The sequence below is a fragment of the Panthera uncia genome, chromosome B4 (genome assembly GCF_023721935.1).
Source record: "Panthera uncia isolate 11264 chromosome B4, Puncia_PCG_1.0, whole genome shotgun sequence".
NCBI classification, from domain to species: domain Eukaryota; kingdom Metazoa; phylum Chordata; class Mammalia; order Carnivora; family Felidae; genus Panthera; species Panthera uncia.
Window position 1 is genome coordinate 99,670,684 of NC_064809.1, and position 19,915 is coordinate 99,690,598.

The following is a 19,915-nucleotide window of genomic DNA, read 5'->3' on the forward strand; positions in this document are numbered from 1 at the left end:
TTATTTATTGGTTGTGTGACCTTGAAGTAGTTATTTAATATGTTTGTGCCTCATTTTCTTGTCAGAAAAGATGGCACCTACTCCATAGTATGATTATATGAGCTCAATGAACTACATATGTAAAATCCTTGGAACAGATTCTGGCACATGGTAAGTGTTGTGTTACTTTTGCGGTCATTGTTCTTATTACTGGTTGATCAGTACTCTGAGCACAGGGGAATATAATAGTGAGCAAACCGGACATGACCACTACTTTCCTAGAGCATATAGTCTATAATCCTCTATTCCTGCCTCCTACTAGATATTTGTGCTTGGCTAACCTGCTGGTATTTCAAATAGATAGAGGCTACTTAAGTTGAAATCGAGTACATTTCCCCCTCAAATCTATATCTAGTACTAATGCTACTTAACATCTAAAATAATTATCACAGGTGGGAAATGGGATCAGCCACTAACCAGTGATCACATATAGTAAGGGCTCTAGTGTCAGCTCTAGGTCTTAACCACATTATACTCTATTGTTTAAGACACCATGTTGCCTGGAATCTAGTAGACCATCAAAAAATATTCTTGGAAAAAATTAATATAATGAACGCTTTATTAATTCAGAGGTCATATTTTTTTTACTTTGTCTGTTTACTGTTCTGTTGAAAGACAAGATACTGAAAAGGAACCAGCATGTGCTGAGCACTAAACATTTATATATCTTAATTATTTGGCATATTTATCTATTCTATTCCTATAACTCTAAGACTGGTGCCATTATCACTATTTTAAAAATGAGAAAACTCAAGAGTTTAAATTTTTCTCGAGACTTCTGAGCTAGCACATGTTAAAGTCACAATTCAACTCTAAGTCTGTCTAATTCTAAGGATCCACAGTCTTTATATTACATTATCTTGCTGATTTATTTTCTGAGAAATCTATAGAGAATAGTTTGCTTTTACAACACATTTTTAGCTTTTACAACATATATGGCAAATCCGTCCATCATATTAGTTGTTTCAGATAAGTCAGAATAAAAACATTGACAAGGTAAGTCAACGTTTATAGGCAGAGAACCTACCTATTTATAGAGCCTTAGCTAGAAACCAGAGGTATGATCACAATTCAAGCATATGAATTAATTCCTTTTTATAGCTTTTGGATATGATACTGGAAAAGGACAATTCCTTCTGTTTTCTTTTGACACAAATAAAAAACTCAAGAAGGTTAATGTTCTTAAAAGCATTGTCTTATACAGAGGTATTGAGATAAATTTAAGTGAAATAATCATAGATTTTTGTATTTCATGAATACTAAGTCAATGTATGCTTCTACTCTCTTTAATTCTTCCAGTATGCTACTGAACAATTATTCTAAAACTTAAATACCAAAGATAATAAATAAAATATTAGCCAATATTGAGCATAGACTATTAGGAACAATGATATGGTGTTATTTTCTTATGTCCCAGTAGAGAATAGCATTTCAGCAAGCCTTGCATAGTGATGACATATCCACTGAATTGTTTTTTCTCACATATCTTATCTCAATATAACAAACATTTATTAAGTGCATACTGTGGGCAAGGTGACACTATGGAGGATATAAAAGGGGCTAAGATACCACTTCTGCCCTTGAGGAATTAATAATCTGATGGCAAAAACAGACGTGAATGCAATCAACTGCAGTATTTGGAAAAATAAAGTCTTTTAATAGCAGTACAAAGTGCTCTGATAAGTGTAGCGAGAGCAAGGCTAGAGGGCAGAGAGATGTGGAGCTTGTACTGAAGTGGCAGGATATTAAAGGGAAGACATCAGTTATGAAGCTAAAGCACATATAAGCAATAACATGATAAGGGCCTGTATTAGCTAGTGGGCTGATAGAATAGAAGGGAAAGAATACCAGGGACGTTTCAGGGGAACAATTCATAACATGTGACACTTAATCAGATGTAGGAGTAGAAATTAGGTGGAGTCAAATATAAATTTAAATTTTCTTATCAAATACTGGGTTAGGGAACACAAAATAAGAAAAGCTGTGGGGAAGTACTCAACATTTCACTTACAGCTAGGGGGTTTCATAATGCCAGGAGGACATTTATAAGCAGATAGCCATCAGGAGGAAATTTGGGTCTAGGGTATAGTAAAGAAGCCAACGCTAAATATTTAATGCTAGGGATAGTCTGCAAAGCAGCCATATTTGAAAATACTGGAGTATGTGCTAGAATATAGAAGCACTGGAGAGCTGAAGAGAAAACCTTGGAATTAAACATGGATAAGCTAAAGGAAGAGTAAGCAGAAACAGACGTAAATAAAACACTGAACTACACACACACACACAGTGTGTGCACTAATTCAGAATCAAAGCTTTAATATCCTGAAAATGGTCCTCACCAATCTCAATGATGTGGAGAAGTCGAAAATGGAGAACTGGTGTTGGATTTGACAGTCATGAGGTTCATGACTAGTAGAATGAATGGGGAAGCCAGATTGCTAAAGATTTAAAAGCTGTATGGAAGTAAATGCAGAAAAGTTTACTATTAAAGCATTACAGTGGAGAGGAGAAAGCTGAGCATATGATTAAAAGGATAGTTAAGGTGGAATTAAAATTTTGGTGTAGTATTAAGAACATTAAACTGGTTTGTAAACTGGTAGAAAATAGATAAAGAGTAGGATTTTTAAGTCAAGGTCCACAGAAGAGTAGTCTGTTTGGGGCTCTTACACTAAACTGAGGGAATAAGCCATGCAAATATCCAGGGAAAGATTTAGAAAATGGCCCATGTGTCTAGAGAAGACCGAGGACGACAGAATGGTAGATAAGGCCAGGAAGTCCAGCGAGACCATAGTAAAGAATTGGAAAAGGAAGCTGTCCCTTAAAGGAAACAGGTTGACTTGTTCTAGAAGTTCAATTTGACCAGGACATAACAACTGAGGGGAAGCATGGGGAAACGAGGTTGGAGAAGTTGGCAGGGTCCAAGAGATAGTCTTTTAAGCATAAGGAACTAAGACAGAGCCTCAGAGAAAAAGTGAGCCTTGAAGCTTTTGAATGGGGAAGTAACATAATTCATCAGTTTTGCATTTTTAGCTTTGCATTTTCACTGGATACTTTATGAAGAATATGTGGGCAGGGGATCAAGATTGTCTTCAGGGAGAAAACTTCTAAGTTTCCCTCGACTCCACGTCTTTTGCGTTTTAAACTGGTACCTTCTCTGCTGATAATGGTTGTTGTATATTCAAGTATTTGGGAAAATTAATCTGATATTGCTGTGTAGGAATAGATTGTAGGTAGCAGATTATTCCAGAGGTGGTGGTGTAATCCAGTGATAAAGACCTGAGTTGGTTTCAATCTATTAATGGTCAAAAGGGAGAGAAAAAGGCAAGTTGCTACTAGAAACATGAAGAAGAAAGAATTGATAGACTTGTGGCTGGTTACAGAAAGAGGGAAGGGTATTTGTGTTTAACCCATTGTATGTCAACAAATTCTACCTAAGTGAATAAATGAATGAACACGTGACCAAATGAGAAATGGAGGAAACAAGACTGAGGGAGCTGGTTTTAGTTTGGGGCATATTGTGTTGGAAAATAAAGTATAAAACTCTGCCTAAATTAAAATAAATCACCCACATACTATGCCCATCCTGTACTATTTCAGCTGTATCATAAAAAATGAGCCAATTTAGGTAGGTACGCCTATCTTTTGGCCATACATTGAGAAATATAGCACAGTGTCATATCATTGAGTGTTAGCCTAAAAGCCTGATAGATGGATTTTAAATCTCAACTCCACCTCTCACTAGTATGACTTTGATCAAGTTATATAATCATTCTATTTCTGAGTTTTCTCATCTGTAAAATGGGAACAATAGTGTTATCTTCCTCGTAGGATAGTAAGGACTTCATAAACAATCCACTAGCCTTCAACCACATGTTAGAAACCTGAGGCTTGAAGATCAAAGACATCACTAGATAAACTTAATTATCCAAGATTCTCAGCCAAGAGATATTATCTCTTTGTACATGACACTGTATTGATTACAAAGCTTTAGACTGAAATAGATATGTTCTACTATAGTAAGTTTAGGTAATTATTCACATCTTCTTACATTGTATTTCCTAAAGTTCTAAGATGTTTCATAATAAACCTATTTCACTGATTTATATGTATATATTTTAAAAATCATGAAAGTAAAGTAGCTCTTTAGTGTTAGTCTTTCTAAAATTTCATCTGTATTATGAACAAATGGTTCAGTCATTAATTGAGCTTTTAAAAAATCTTTTTACAAAGAATAGAAGATAGATCATTTAAAAATAGGCAATTTACGAAGTTTAGAATCAAAGTTTGTGGTTATTATTACATGAACAACCTATTTCAATAGAGACTTCCTTATTCTATTGCATTATACTTGCTGTGTCTGGGTTTTCTCATATATGGATCCTTCTGACACTGATAATAGGACATAAAAATGGAGGATGTGCTAATTATTTTGTTCAGAATAAACTATTATACTATAGAATGCACTTTAAAAATTCTTAAAATTTAATTTATTGTTAAGATCTTTTTTCATCAAAGTATACAGCCCTTTCCATAAATTTAAAAAAACTTTTATTGTGGCTCCACTATAAAATTTTCTAATCTAATTTATTTGGTGCTTACTTACATGAAAAAAAGCTAAAATTTACCAGAAGATAATATATAGCCATTCTACCAACCGTATACCCACCTTCATTACTGTAGTTAATTGTTCATGATTTTGTTGCTTTGTTATGAAAGTTTACATCTTTTGCAATCACTTGCATTGAAATACATTTTCTAAAATATTATGTCTTTACTTTTGTATTTGGTGCTCCTAACATTGGCATCGATACTGAATTTAGCAAAGAGCAACAGAGTTTTAATTGAATTTTACAAGAACTTAAGCAACATGAAGGCAGAGGTTTTATCTGTCTTGCTTGCCCTTTCCACTTCAGACCTACAAAAGTGCCTGCCACAAGCTAGGTGCTCAATAAATTTGTCTTGCTATAAAAGAAAAAAGAGAGGTGCTTGGATGACTCTGGATTTCAGCTCATGATCTCACAGTTCGTGGGTTTGAGCCCCATGTCAGGCTCTGTACTGGCAGTGTGGATTGGGATTCTCTCTCTCTTTCTCCTTCTATCTGCCCCTCCCCTGCCCCTCCCTCACTCACTCACTCTCCCAAATAAATAAAATCTTTAAAAAAAAAAAAACAGGAGAGACAGAAGAGATAGGGAAAAGTTAATGATATTTTTGTCCTCAGGAGACTTAGATGCAACATAAGAATATATGGCAGGTACATAAAAAATATGAAATAAAAATTAGTACAATGATGTACACTTCAATATACCGTAATTATATTTCAGCATTTAAGAATGGGAACCTGTAGGGTGTTGTGTTTTCAAATCTGAATTTGTGTTAACTTCATATTCAAAAGAATAATTTTAGGGGCACCTGGCTCATTTGGTTAAGCATCCAACTCTTGGTTTCAGCTCAGGTCATGATCTCAAGGTTCAGGAGTTTGAGCTCTGTACTATATCAGACTCTGTACTGACAGAGTGGAGCCTGTTTTAGATTCTCTGTCTCTGTCTCTCTCTCCCAAAATAATGACAATTATTATTATTATTTTATCAATAATGATAGTAACACTAACAATAGCTAACCCAATAGGACTTAGTATGTGCTAATATGTTAACTGAATTATTTATCCAATCCTCTCAGCAATAATATTGGAGAATTATTATATCCTTTTTAAAATGTTTTAAATGTTTATTTATTTATTTTGAGAGAGAAAAAGATAATAGAGTGTGAGCAGGGGAGGGTTAGAGAGGGAGGGAGACAGAGAATCCCAATCAGGCTCCGTGCTGTCAGCACTGAGCCCCACATGGGCCTCCAACTCAATTCAAGGCTAACAGTGAATCATAACCTGAGCTGAAATCAAGAGTTGATGCTCAACGGAGGAAGCCACCCATGTGTCCCTACATCCTTTTTTTTTTTTTTTTTTTTAGATGAGGAAATTGAGAAATATGGCTAGGAAGTATTAGAGCTTGGATGTGAATTCAAGCTGTCTGAAGACAGACCTGATGACAACCAAAAATAAGTCTTTGAAAGATCAATTCACTCCTTTACGGTAAATATTACTCAAAAAATTTTATACAAGATTCCATTCAAAAAAATTTTTTTTAAAGAACAAGAAAGGGGGTGCCTGAATGGCTCAGTCAGTTCCGACTGAGCGTCCGACTTCAGCTCAGGTCATGATCTCACAGCTCTTGAGTTCAAGCCCCGTGTCGGGCTCTGTGCTGACAGCTCAGAGCCTGGAGCCTCCTTCGGATTCTGTCTCCTTCTCTCTCTGCCCCTAACCCACTCCCATTCTGTCTCTGTCTTTCTAAACATTAAAAAAAATTAAAAAAAAAGATTCCATTTATTTTTTCTTGAACTGAATTCATAGTAAAATAGTAATAGTTATTTATAACAATGCAAATGTTATTTCAAACTATTTAAAAGTTTAAATTTATTAAACAGCATAAATGTTAATGATTATGCCTTATCGAAAAATTTGTTAAAAGAGTACCTTTTGAAACAAGCAACTAAAGAAAACTTAAGAATATGTCAGTGTTCTTCTGGTTCTACATTTTGTATCTCTAGATTTCCAACCTTGCATACAAATTCTGGTTTGTTCTCTTTCCCCGCTCCACTCATACATATCAGAGAGTCTGTTGGAACTGGAGCAAGTGATTGCTGTGCAGAGTACATTTTTAATCTCTCTGTTTATTCAATCCAAGAATTATTGCTAAATTGAGACTGTGACTAAATGCTGTAGAATTAATTACTTTGGCTTTAATCTCCTAAAATGCATTTTGTGTATACACATACAGCCTTATACGTATATGTACCTCTCTCCCTCTCGCTCTGTCTCTCTGTCACACACACCTATATTTGTATTTAATAATGCATTTTTAACATATACCTTCCAGGCCGTGTGCTTTTTCCTAAATCTATTCTCCCAACTTTTACCTTCACTTCAGAGCAGAGTTCACCTATATGGCCACAGTGGTCAACTGTTACTATTTTTGCTCTTATTAGGTATCTGGAAATTAATATACCACTAACAATTGTCAGTGGATCATATGCATGTTGGCTAGTTTTAGCAGATCTTTAGATTCCTTTCGTAACTAAATTTATCTTATAAAGCAGTCCAAACCTCTTGAATAATTTAAAATAAAACTTGAATATATATAAATATATATTTTTGCAAATATATCTTCATTTGTCGCATAGAGAAACTGAAGGCAATCAGTTGAACAAAAACAGGTTGTTAAAATTCATAGTGTATTCTATGTTGAGACTTCAAGAAAAAAAAAAAAAAAAAAGATGAAAGTAGAGGGCATTGTTTTGCGGATTAAATCGAACAAGACAGCCAGGGGTTGAAACTCACTTTTTCTGATTGATTCAAAAGAAAAAAATTACATAAAAATTTTTGTGGCTTTCATCTCGGATTGACGAATATGGTACAAGGACTTCTCCCTGCCATTTTTACCAAAAAGCAAACAAACAAATTCTAACAATAGAGCAAATACTTGTTTAAGTCTTGTAAGCTGTTTTAACTCTATATTCCTAGAGAAAAGTCAAGTGCCATGTTGGCTTGACTTGGATCATGTGTTATAACAAGGAAGTATGAAGTCTATGATGAAAAAGGCACTTTTCCCTCCTTGGATTGAGAATCAAGACATGAGTGGCAGCTTCCGCTATGCTACTAATAAGCTTGCCTGGACAAGTGAATTTCCAGTGCCGAATATTTTTAGGGGGAGAATTACTGACTTCTTGTGAGAATCTGGCATAAATGAACAAGTACATACATATAGTTTTACCTAGTATTTTAGGGAGTTTGCAGACTTCTTGGGCCTGTAGTCTCCACCAATAGGTAATGAAACCAAGAACCACATAATCCCTAAAGTATGCTTGAATTCTATATTTCAAACACAATTTGCAAACATTTTCACCTAAATTATTGTTTTCACTGGGGAAAAAATTGTTTTCACTTGAACGGTGCCAAGTAAAAGCCTATCTGTGATACTTCATCCCCTACTTTTTGCCTTTGTCCATTGCAGACAGGATTCTTCTAGCAAATATTCTCTCGGGCGTCTTGGCACAAGGGATATTTGAATGTCATTATCTTTTAAATTTTTAGGTTTTGGGTAACTTCCTGGTATATTGTCTGTGATTTGCGTATACATAAGGTCAAAAACCCAAGGTAATGCATCATAAACAAATCTTTTATATTTTCTTCACAAAGGTTTACTGAACCTTTGAACCTACATTTACTATTATAAAGTTAATATTCCATATTAAGGCAAGACTCAAATTAGCCTTTAAAAATTATACTACAAAAAAAATGAAAATACCTAAGTCAAAATTAAAGGCATCATAAGCAAATAACTTTGGCAGGTTTTCTTAGACAACCGTATCTTAAGCATGTTCCTCTAGATTATTTAAGATGTTTGGTATATTAAGGCAATTTATATCTAACCCAGTAAAATTTATAGTATATATGTTGAATAGAAGAAAATAATTGCTACATTAAGAAACCTCTCACTCTGCAGAAACAGTCCATTAAAATTCATAACTTGCCTGTCTACAAACTTTTATTAATTTATACCTGTGCCATAAGAATATAATCTTTGGGGCATCTAGGTGTCTCAGTCGGTTGAGCGTCCAACTCTTGATTTCAACTCAGGTCATGATATCACGGCTCGTGAGTTCAAGCCCCATGTTGGACTCTGCACTGACAGCACAGACCTCCTTGGGATTCTGTCTCTCTGCCCCTCCCCTTCACATGCTCCCTGTCTCTCTCTCTCTCAAAAATAAACATATATATATATATGTATATATAAAATCTCTTTATATTACAAAATTTAAAGTACATATATTTGGTTTATGGTATAGTGCACTAAGTTCCTCTGCCAAATACAGAGTGTAAGAGAGTCTGTATCCATCTCTAAACCGATAATAACCAAAGAATCTATAGTTCTATGAAAATAGAGAGTTTGCTGAAAAATGATTGGATCTTAGTCTATAATGACCAAACTATAGTCTAAGAGATGTATATTAGTTAGGACAATGTGTTATGCTTTCATGTTAACCTCCTCACCTTTTATTTTTCATACATTTGCTTTACCCAAATGGGTTTTATTTAGACTTTTCCCATAAGTTACAACAACTCTAAAGACTGTTTTTAACGACAGATGACCAAGAGCACATGGTGTTACCATGCGAAGTGACCTCACGTGAAAGTAACTAAATGATTGCTGATTGCCAGCATCTGGGAGGCAATGTTCAGAATTATCCATTCATCTACACATTCTATACCAGATGATGTTCCAGGCCTTAGATACTTATCAGTGAACCAAAGTGAAAAAATAAATAAAGCTGTAGCTCTCCGAGATTTTTGACGAGGTGTGGTGGCAAGAGAAGGAAACAAGCAAGCATATATGTATAGTAATAAGTACTAGGAAGGAAAATACAGGATTATTTAAAAGAAAACAAATCACCCTACTTAACATCAGTGAGCCAGAAAAGTAATTCCTAAGTCAAAATGATAAATTTTACTTCTGAGGCTAGGTAGATTGTTTTAAATCATGATAAATATCCCCATCTACCCCATTCTATTATTGAACAGGAACTAAAAGGATTAGATCTTTCAGTGGCTTCTCATGGTTCCCATACCTGCCTCCAGCTTTAACACCCTCCATGCTTCTCTATGCCCACTCTATTACAACCACATTGACCTCTTTCTGTTCTCAAACATTAGAAGTTCCTTTCTGCCTCAGGACTTAACACATATATTGTTCCACCTTGAGTCTACCCCTTTACCCCATTCTACCTCCAAATCCAGCTAATCCTTAAATGTGATTTCTGCATGGAAGCCAATTCCGGATGAGACTCCTGGCTGTCACTTACCTAGCAACTTTACCTGTCCTTTTAGGAACTTACTACAATTCCAATTGTGCAATGACATATGCACCTTGTGTATTTATCATCTGTCTCCTTGATTAGCCTATGGGCTCCACGGGGTGAGGGGGGGGCCCTAGGCACAGCTGCTTCTCTCCTTTGCCAACTTACTTTCGGTGCCTTTGCACCCTGCTTGCCACAAAATGAGCACTTAGAAAAGTGTGAGAGGAAGAATGAATTGCCGTAAGAAATAGCTCTGGTTTACAACACGTGGCAGAGTGGGTTCTGGTGAGGGTTGGTAATACCTTTGAAACCCTGTGACTGAAAAAATGGTTCTGGTCAAATCTTGTGTTTTTAAATCTGTGTCACACACTGTTCTGGCCCCAGACTCTGCTGGAAGTCTGCTTGCTTGCAGGCTCAGAGTCTCAATGACAGATGGTTTTTAATCTTTGCTATTTGGCTTCCAGAGTGGGTGTATATTGCTAACTCATGTGTGCTCTCCAACATGTAGCAAATGACTCTGGTGGCCATGTTCTCTAAGGAATCAGATACTTTCTGGGATCTGTAGCTATGGGAGAAAGGTTTTCAATGCTTTCTAGTGGGCAATTTTTTTTTTCTTGGAATCATTGTTGAAAAAAGATCCAGTTATGAAAAGCCACAGTTGTGTAAATCATTAAACAATTCCAGGACTTGACTGATCACCTCATGCCTAGCACTCTAAAGGGCACACACACATATTAGCATAAACACACAGTGTTAGGGATATTTCCTACATGAAAAATTAGAATTCTCCTTGAGAACGGAAAGAATCCTTCTTTAGCACCTAGCATATTCTAAATCTCCATTGTGGCTCTTATCAATTTAGATAATGATAAATTGTTTTATTTCCGAATTTGTCTCACTCTTTCAAAGGCAAGAAACTATCTTTTTTTTTATCCTAAGACCTGACCAAAAAATAAGGTTCATATTAAATGCTCAATTAATATTCATTAAGTAAATCACAGATAATAAATAAGTACTTATATTGGAAACCTCCTGAGCTGGAATACACACTCTGTTGTCTATCCTGGCCAGGCAAAATGGAGCTCAGAAGCCACTCAGGAAATAATGCTCTCTGATGCAGCATCTATTCCTTCAAACCAAGGACTAAAGGTTTTCCCAAGCCCAATAAACCTTCAGAAGATTTTCTTGCGTGGATTTATGCCAGAACCATTCAGGTCCATTAGTTGGCAAATAGGACTCCTTAATAACTGCTGAGGAACTATAAAATTCTATTCAGAATATAATGAAAGCTGCAGGGGATTGTGTATTCATTTCTCTTGTAGTAGGAAAACTTGAATCCTCAAATAACAGGGTGTTGCCATGTTAGCTTCCTCTGGAGAATTAAAACCCAAACTGTAAAGGGAGCAGAATGGTCTGACTGGTTATCACAGCCACTGGAATCTGCAAAGGCTCCCTTCTTAATTGGTACCAGAAGATCCAGCTGATAACAAAGTCTCCCTACTTGTGTCTCTATGGATGTGAAAGGATTATACTCCTTCGCTAAGTATTTTGAGATCTCATATTCTAAAGTCATTATTTAATGACCTGAAATATAATAGGTTGCTCTATGTCAAAGAATAGACAAATGCATTAGAAGTGTATGAAAGAGAACAGGAAAAGGAAGAAAAGAATGGAGGGAAAGAGGGTTGAAAGGGAGGGAGGAAAGAACAAAGCAAGGAAGGAAGGGAACTATTAAAATATCACATAGAGCTCTGCCACATCCCGGTTGCTTTTGTATGTGCAGTATTTCAGTGTCCTTCCTAGGTAAATAGCAATGCTTTCCCTTTTTATTAGCACTGCTGCAGCTGCTGGTGCTTACAAAGAGATTCACAAATCAAAATAGATTCAGTTAGCTTTTCAATAATTCTGAAAGGTGGGGGAACATTGCCAGAGAAGGATAGCACTCCAGTATCCTAACAAGGCGTCTTGTTAGCAAAACAAAGTGTGAATTGCTTAGAGATAATTCCCTGCGGTTGGTAATTCCACTGGGCTCCTCAGTGGCAGCCCAAGCTATTTCTCCTCAATAGACCAATGCCACTGAAGAGAATGTGTCAGAAGAAATGCAAAAAAAAAAAAAAAAAAAAAAAAAACAACAACAACAACAAAAAACCTTGCTTTCTTGAAACATTTATTCTTCTAGATTTTTCTTTATGTCAGCATGATTCATACTTATTGGTTCTTAGCCTGGAGCACCTAGCACAAGCAGGAACTGAGGAAGCCAGAGCAGAGCATGAATAATGAATGAGCTACATAAGCACAAGTCTACGTCCCCGATCAGGAGTAAAGGCAAGTGCAGAGTTGCAGGCCAGCATTTTCATGGATTATTTCTATTATTTTCTCTCTCAAAGGAAAACAGAAAAACGAGACCCAGCAAGAGCTGGAGTGACAAACGCCGGGATTGAGATTGGAAGGCTGTCCATTTACCTCTTGCTTCACTCCTCGGCATTGTGTTACAACTGCCTGATTAAGGTATATGGAAAAAACAGAAACTTTGATAGGTTTTGTTGATGTATCCCTCTATCCCTGTGCATATCTCGTGACAGTTGAGGGGGGAAAACACATTTGTGTAGGGGATTGAGGGATTTTTCCCTTAAAAAGTGTCCCGGGATATTAAAGGAAATATTAGTGTTTTTCACATCTGTGGGAATTATTACTAGTACTCATGCCCTTCAAGTGCTAGTTTACTTGAGGGGGCACTGGCCCCTTATATAACATGTGTGCTTTCTCTCCCTTTCATTTTGTACCTCATCCAATCTGCAGTTGTCATGGTTCATTATCTGTAGATGATCTTGAGCAGCCTTGCATTCTGAAAGAATATGCCGTGGCATCTGCCTCTGTGCTTTTGTGCCTTGCTGTACAGATGATATTTCAGCAAGAGTATTGGGGAAGGGGATGAGAGTGGAGGCAAGATTTGTGTCAGGCTGACATTTCTTTGTGCCATATTATGTCTTCCTCTTTCATATGTGCCTGGTTCAACAACGAAGTACATGTATCACATTGTGACTATTACATATGTTAGAGTACATAATCGGGGATGTAAAATACATGCTTGAATGTCTTAACTAATGAATTCCATCAAATTCAATTATCATTCTTAGACTCTTCATTAACCAATCACATTGCTTCTTTGGTCTAAGTCATTTCTAACACACTGTCACTAGGCATAAACACAAATCTGTGAAGTAAATTGGAGTGATTAAATTATCTCACTAGTCATTGTTTGGAGGCCCGTGTTACTGAAGTTCTGGATTCCTCAAGAATTGTCTTTCCTATTATTATCATCAAATACAAGAGAATGGATGTCAGAGTAGGAGACTGCGTCTTCAGGACTTTATTTCACTCAAGATATTGCCTCTGTACTCATTTTTCCGCAGGAAGTTGGTTACAATAGGTCACCAATACCAAAATTACATAGGAGCAAACCACCTCTTATAAACTCATGGACTTATTAAATCATAAGACCTTCACCTTTTCAGAATGAACTGAGTCAATACTAAAAGTTTGTCCTGTCTCTCATACAGTATGAAACTTCAGGGTAGGATTACAGCTGTTATTGTTCAAACATACTTTTCTTCTAATTCTCATATTTCTTTACATGGACTCTTAAAGTGGCTCTGAAAAGGTATATATCCAAAATCACAAGTACTTCAGTTTCCTGGGAAATAATTGTCACAGTGCGAACACAAAATGGTTATTTCAATAACTTTACAATGAAGGACATTTGCTGATTTTCTGGTAGCATGATTCTTACCATACAGTTCATAAAACAGTTGTTTTATTTTCCTTAATGCCTTCTATGAACAATTAGTTTGAGAAACATCTCAAAATATAACCTGAAGCCAACCTACAGAAACATTTATTTCTGGGTTCCATGGAAGACTTAAATAAAAATCTTTGGGAGCAGGCTCTAGAACCAGCATTTTAAATATATATATCAGATGATTCCAATCAACTCCAAAGTTTAAGAACCTCTACTCTACAATTTGAAAGCAAGGAAACAGCTAAAAGGAAACCATTATAAAATTGATGTCAAAAATAGAATTGATATCAAAAATAAAACACTGAAATTGTTTCCTATATATTTATATTTACTGAGACTGTACAAGGAATTTTAGACTGTTTATTTCCTCTTTCATATGTATATTAAATATATTGAAATTTAAAAATCAGTGTTAGGGATGTCAAGGATATGAATGTCTATTAATTTAAAAGCTTTCCAAAGTTGCTAATAAGTATATAATAGTAAAAAGTATTAAATTCATAATTTGTACAATCATTATTTTCTCATTTGAATCTTCAGTCTCACAAAGCTTTCTGAGTAGCAAGTTATTCTTTCACCATTGGATATGTTTAATAAGCACCACTTTGTTAAGAATTCCAACATGTACTTTTGTTATGGTTTCCATTGAGCCAACTCCTATGGGTGTTGAAGTTTGAAAATACAATTTATTCATGCAAATAAGCTAAAACTTTTGGGTTGAAGGTTCCCATTTATTCATAAGTGAACATTTCTATGATGTCTCATTTTAGTAAGAGAATTTTCTCATACTTTTTTTTTTAGTGGAAACAAAGCACACCTTGTTTGCCAACTTTATACACTTAAGTGGGAGTTGAGGACAAAGAATTGTCTTCTGAGCCATGAAAAGAGACAGCTTATGGTTACGTCTGCGATTGGATGAGAGCAGAAAGCAACAGTAGAACCAGTAGGAGAAGGACAGAGAGTGAGCAATGAAATTAATTCTTTGTTCCTACACCATAGATTCCACTGAGACAAGGGTCTAAAAGAAAAAAAAAAGTCATAAACATTAGGTGAGCTTTCAGTTCTCTCAAAATCTTTCAGGTATACTTAGTTTACAAATGTGTCCAAAATGATTGGATAATTTGTTTCCCAAATTCATAAGAATCCTTTTATAAATAAAATAATTCTTGGTTTTCAGCTAGATTTTAAGTTTATTTATTTATTTATTTTGAGAGAGAGCTGGGAGAGAATCCCAAGCAGGTGCCACACTATCTGTGCCAAGCCCAATGCAGAGCCCAATGCAGGGCTCAAACCCACCAACCATGAGATCATGACCTGAGCTGAAGTCAAGAGTTGGATGCTTAACCCACTGAGCCACCTAGCACCCTGGTTTTCAGGTAGTTTTAAAGATCACATTTACAACTTAAGCAGACACTAACATCAATAAGATTGTGTTTCAAAACCTTAATTTGTGAGTTAAATATTTGGGACTCTAACAGCATTTTCACACAAAAACAATGCAATAATGTTGTTAGATGTTCAGATTTAATTTTTTTTTGAACACCACAAAATTATAGTCAAATCATGATTTGTAAAAATAGAGCTTTGAAGTGAAAAATAGTAGGAAACAAAACAATACGCTATGATTCCAAAACATTGAACCAATTCAATAACATAGTTTTGAAAATCTTGTTTACTTTGAGTAACAGCTCCAAAGGAAAGCAGATTTGACTGTTGAAAGAGAAGGTAGGGTTTTTTCTAAAACACAGAAAAAATGGTGACGACATGAGCCTCATTCTCCTGAAACAGGGAAAAAGGTGATGGAGGGAAGAAATGCTGGGTAGAGCTAGAGCATGAGAGGCAAAATGGTGTCAAGTATGGGTCCCTAAGCAGCTATTGAATAGAAAGGATAGTCATTCATGGTTATGTTTGTAACTCAGGGGAACAGGTGTATTCAATTATTTTAAATGAATACAGACATATACATTCATTTAGAAAACAGATGAACAGAGGCAGTGTTTAAGCAAAGACAAAGCATGAATCCTCAATTCAGAGGGCTGGAAGAAATAGTGGGAAGAGAGAACTGGTGACGCTCACAGCCTTCTACCAATGGCTTTTCCTCTGAATTAATCTACTACTCAAGGCTTTACTGAACTCCGCTTTCTAAGGAGCTCTACCCTCTGTGTCTTTCAAAAAGTTCAGCACCAAGTGGACCCAATTTATTGTTGTACTGCACTTATTTCTTTAATTCACCAAATATTTATTGTATGCTCACTGTGTATTAGCTACCTTTAGCCTAGATATTAGACTATAAAGAATATTTTGTTCTAGTTGAATTTTAGTACTTTATATTTTACTATTTGTCTTTATTTTTTTATTCACTAAATTTGAATGGTTTGAGAGAATAGGCAGCTACTGTACCTGGGGATGGAGGACCAGGAGTATGAATAATCCAGGGAAGAAGGCCCAAATGAGGGTGTATTTGTCTGTATTCTTTGTATGTCAAGGACATCTCAGCAGCCCCCAATGTAGAATCCCCTTTACTTCCATTTAACCAAAAGAACAACTGTTGGAGGTGGAAAGCAGAATATTTTCTCACGGCTAAAATTCTCCATTTAAAGAAAAAATAATAATTTCAAAATTATTTGATCTAAACCTCACTACTAGGCTAATTTGCAGTATAAGAAGAAAAAATTAGAAAGCCATCCTGGAAAAAAGGCCTATAATTCTTCATCCATTCAAATTTTCAGAAACTGTCTAAAAGAAAAGTTTCCAGAATCTCTACTATTATTACTATTTACATTGAAGCATAAGAGAATTCATCATGTAGGTTCCTCAAATCTCTCTTCACTCTGAATATTCCACTGGGGGAGGCGGGGCAAGGAAATAGTTTCTTTTCCGTTGAAGAACGTTTATTAAAGGGGTTTTTAAATGTAAAGTAACCTCCCCTTTCCATTCCATTCTCAAGAAACAAGAACAAAGGATAAGAGGGAGCATTGACAACATTCAAAGGCCAGTCTTAGGACTGCCTATGCCTGTGTTGAGTTATCTCAATCTCTATTTTACATCTTTCAAAAACTGTTATGAAAACCTGAGCTGAATAAGATGCCAATGATATCACTACCCAACCCTGTGTGTATTTCCCAAGTGCTTTTCTCCCCCTTTCCCTCTTGAAGTGATACTTCAAAACTGCTTGACCAGTGCTATAACATAATCTATTATCTTCATATATAAACTTGTTTGATGGTCTCTACACTTTTCAATTAATATGTCTTTGTCTTCTACTCTCCCTTGGCCCAAAAAACCTTGTCTACCATAGAGCCCGAGTTCATCCACTTATTTATCCAACAGTGATTGATTTTTTTTAAGCATTTCTTATGCCAATCACTTTTCTAAGCCCTAGGTCCAGGTTTCTGTTCTCATGGTGATTCCACATTAGTGAAGAGGCAGACCCTTATCAAAGAATAAATACACAAATATTCAGACCCACTAAAATATTGGTTATCCTGTAACTCAAATAATATTTTTCTGTACATTTTTTCCTCCAAGATTTTTTCCAATGATCCTACTCTTTATTTTAATCTTACTGATTCTTACTGTTTTCAACTGTGCACTAAAAAAAAAAAAAAAAAAATCTGATCCATTTATTTTAACTCTTTTAAGGCTTTACATTTCCTTAAATGGAAAGAACAAGGGAATGCCTAAATTTACATATTAGATCAAGCTGTATTGCCTGAGAAATCTAATCCAGATAGCTGGGCCCAAATAGTGACAGGATGGCTACAGTGTGGCCACTATTGAATCAAATACCCTACAACTCAATTCACAAAAAAACATCTTTTCTGATTCTGAGATTTTTCTTAATTATATTTTCTAGTGACTGAGTGTCCTATTCTGGGACACATCAGAATAAATCTTTTTGCTCCATTGTTCTTCCTGGCAAAGTGACTTTGGTATGGATTAAGTTAGACTAGCCACTTTTGAATTCAATAAGGATTATATGCATATAAAAACAACAATAGACTCCAGAGAATTCACTGTGGTAATAGAAAAGAAAATGATTTAATCAAAGATACTGGATCTAAAGCAGAAAATAGATAAGAAAATACATGGTAACTTTAAGAATGTATATATTTTTAATATAAGAAATTAAACCAATATCCTGAAAACATTTTAGAAACTGGATATTAGTTAATAATTTCCCTTAAATTAATTATCACTTAAAAATAAACTAATAACATTGGGGCACCTGGGTGGCACAGTTGGTTCAGTGCCTGACTCTTGATTTCTGATCAGGTCATGATCTGTGATCCATGGGATCAATCCCCATGTCGGGCTCTGCACTGACAGTGTGGAGCCTGCTTGGGATTTTCTCTCTGTCCCTCCTCCATTTGTACACACACCCTGTCTCTCAAAAAAAAATTAACATTAAAAAAATAAGTAACATTTAAAAACAACATAGAGAGCCACTTTAATAATACAAATTATTTTTACATTTGCTTATGCTGATACTTATTTCCACCTAATAAAATATTTCATGGAGAAGTTAAATACTTTGTATTGTAATTTAATAAAATTTTTGTGTCATTCATTGCTTTATTTAGTGTTGATTCATTTTTATTTGAATATATTTTTCCCAATTGTTAGGCATTTAAAGAATCATTTTGCCCTACATTTAACCACTTATGTGCAGCTAAGCATATTTTGAACATATACCCAGAAGAACACTATCTAGTTCACATGAACATGGGACAGAACTTGATATAATCCTATAGAGAAACAGAACCAAAGTAAGAAATGTCTAAAATAGATGGAAGAATATTTTCAAAAACCCAGTAAGAATGTGAAACAACACAGGGATATGTTGAGGGCTAGAAAATTATTTCAGATGCTATAGTAATGAACTCTGGAAAGCTGTCCATTTCCCAACACTGTAAAATTCACACATAACTACCTGAAGCATTGTCTAATTTTACTACATGCATCTAGATTAATCACTGATCACAATTTGTATCAACAATTCTGGTGAACTGAGATGAAACACTCACCACTCCTATTCATATATACATAACTTATTGTAAATATTTCTAAACATATAGATCAGCACAAATAAAAATTTAAAAATCCTCAAGAGTCAAAAAAGGGAAACTCAAAAGCAGAATACAAAGCAGAAATACTAAGAGCCGATGTCATGACTGAACAGGGAGAGGTGGGTGCCTTATCAAGACTCTAATGATTGATTAAAGATCTGGAACTGAAAATCTCACATACATTCAAGATGCAAGAAGAGTGTCCTACTCTTTGATGAAGCAGCAAGAAAACTGCACCCACTGATCCAGGGAAGTGAGTAGAGTTTGTCTGCCTAGGAATCTAGATGACAGGTGGGGGGGGGGGGGGGAAGTAGCTCAGCTGTGACAAATCAAAACACCCGGCTGTGGCATATACCAGTATGGGATTTAAATTTATATTATTCACAGTGCAGGAGTCCCTCAAAATTGTACATAAACTAATGGAAACCAACAATTTTGTATAGAAACATATCTGAGCCAGATATGTTAAAAATTAACATATTAACATATTAACATATTATATTACATTAACATATAATTATTAACATATTAACATAGCCCTTAATTTAAAAAAAACAAAAACAAAAAAAAACCCTAGGGCACCTGGGTGGCTCAGTCAGTTAAGCGGTCAACTTTGGCTCAGGTCTCACAGTTCATGAGTTCGAGCCCCGCATCCAGCTCTGTGCTGACAGCTCAGAGCCTGGAGTCTGCTTTGGATTCTGTGTCTCCCTCTCTCTCTGCCCCTCCCCCTTTCACACTCTGTGTCTCCCTCTTTCTCTCTCAAAAATAAACAGACATTAAAAACAAATTTAAAAAAAACTCTGAAAATGATTTACAATTAAACAAATAATGATAAGCACCCCCCCCCCCATGAGAACTGTTTAACCTAACAAAGAATAAGCAGGCACCACAAGCTAGAATCCTAAAATTTTGGAAAATGATTGTGAAGAAAAAAAGGAAGAAATGGAAACCAACAGGAGGACTTTATAAAAATAAATTAGCAAATTTGAAAAAGAACTAAAAAAGAAAAATATAGCTTTCAAATTTAAAAACTTAACAAAAACTTTTAGGAAGAAAAGAGAAATGGCCTTAGAGAATATTAATGGCTATAAATTATATGTGA

General features: G+C 35.4%; 1 protein-coding gene across 1 annotated transcript in view; it reads left to right on the plus strand.

The window, feature by feature from the left end:
• Positions 1 to 12,336: 12,336 nt before the first annotated feature.
• LOC125919354 (synaptotagmin-1-like) overlaps positions 12,337 to 19,915 on the plus strand; it is a 321,052-nt gene continuing 313,473 nt past the window's right edge. The window contains exon 1 of the mRNA XM_049625992.1: positions 12,337 to 12,453. The gene's annotated coding sequence lies outside the window, so the exon portion shown is untranslated. The remainder of the gene's footprint in view (positions 12,454 to 19,915) is intronic.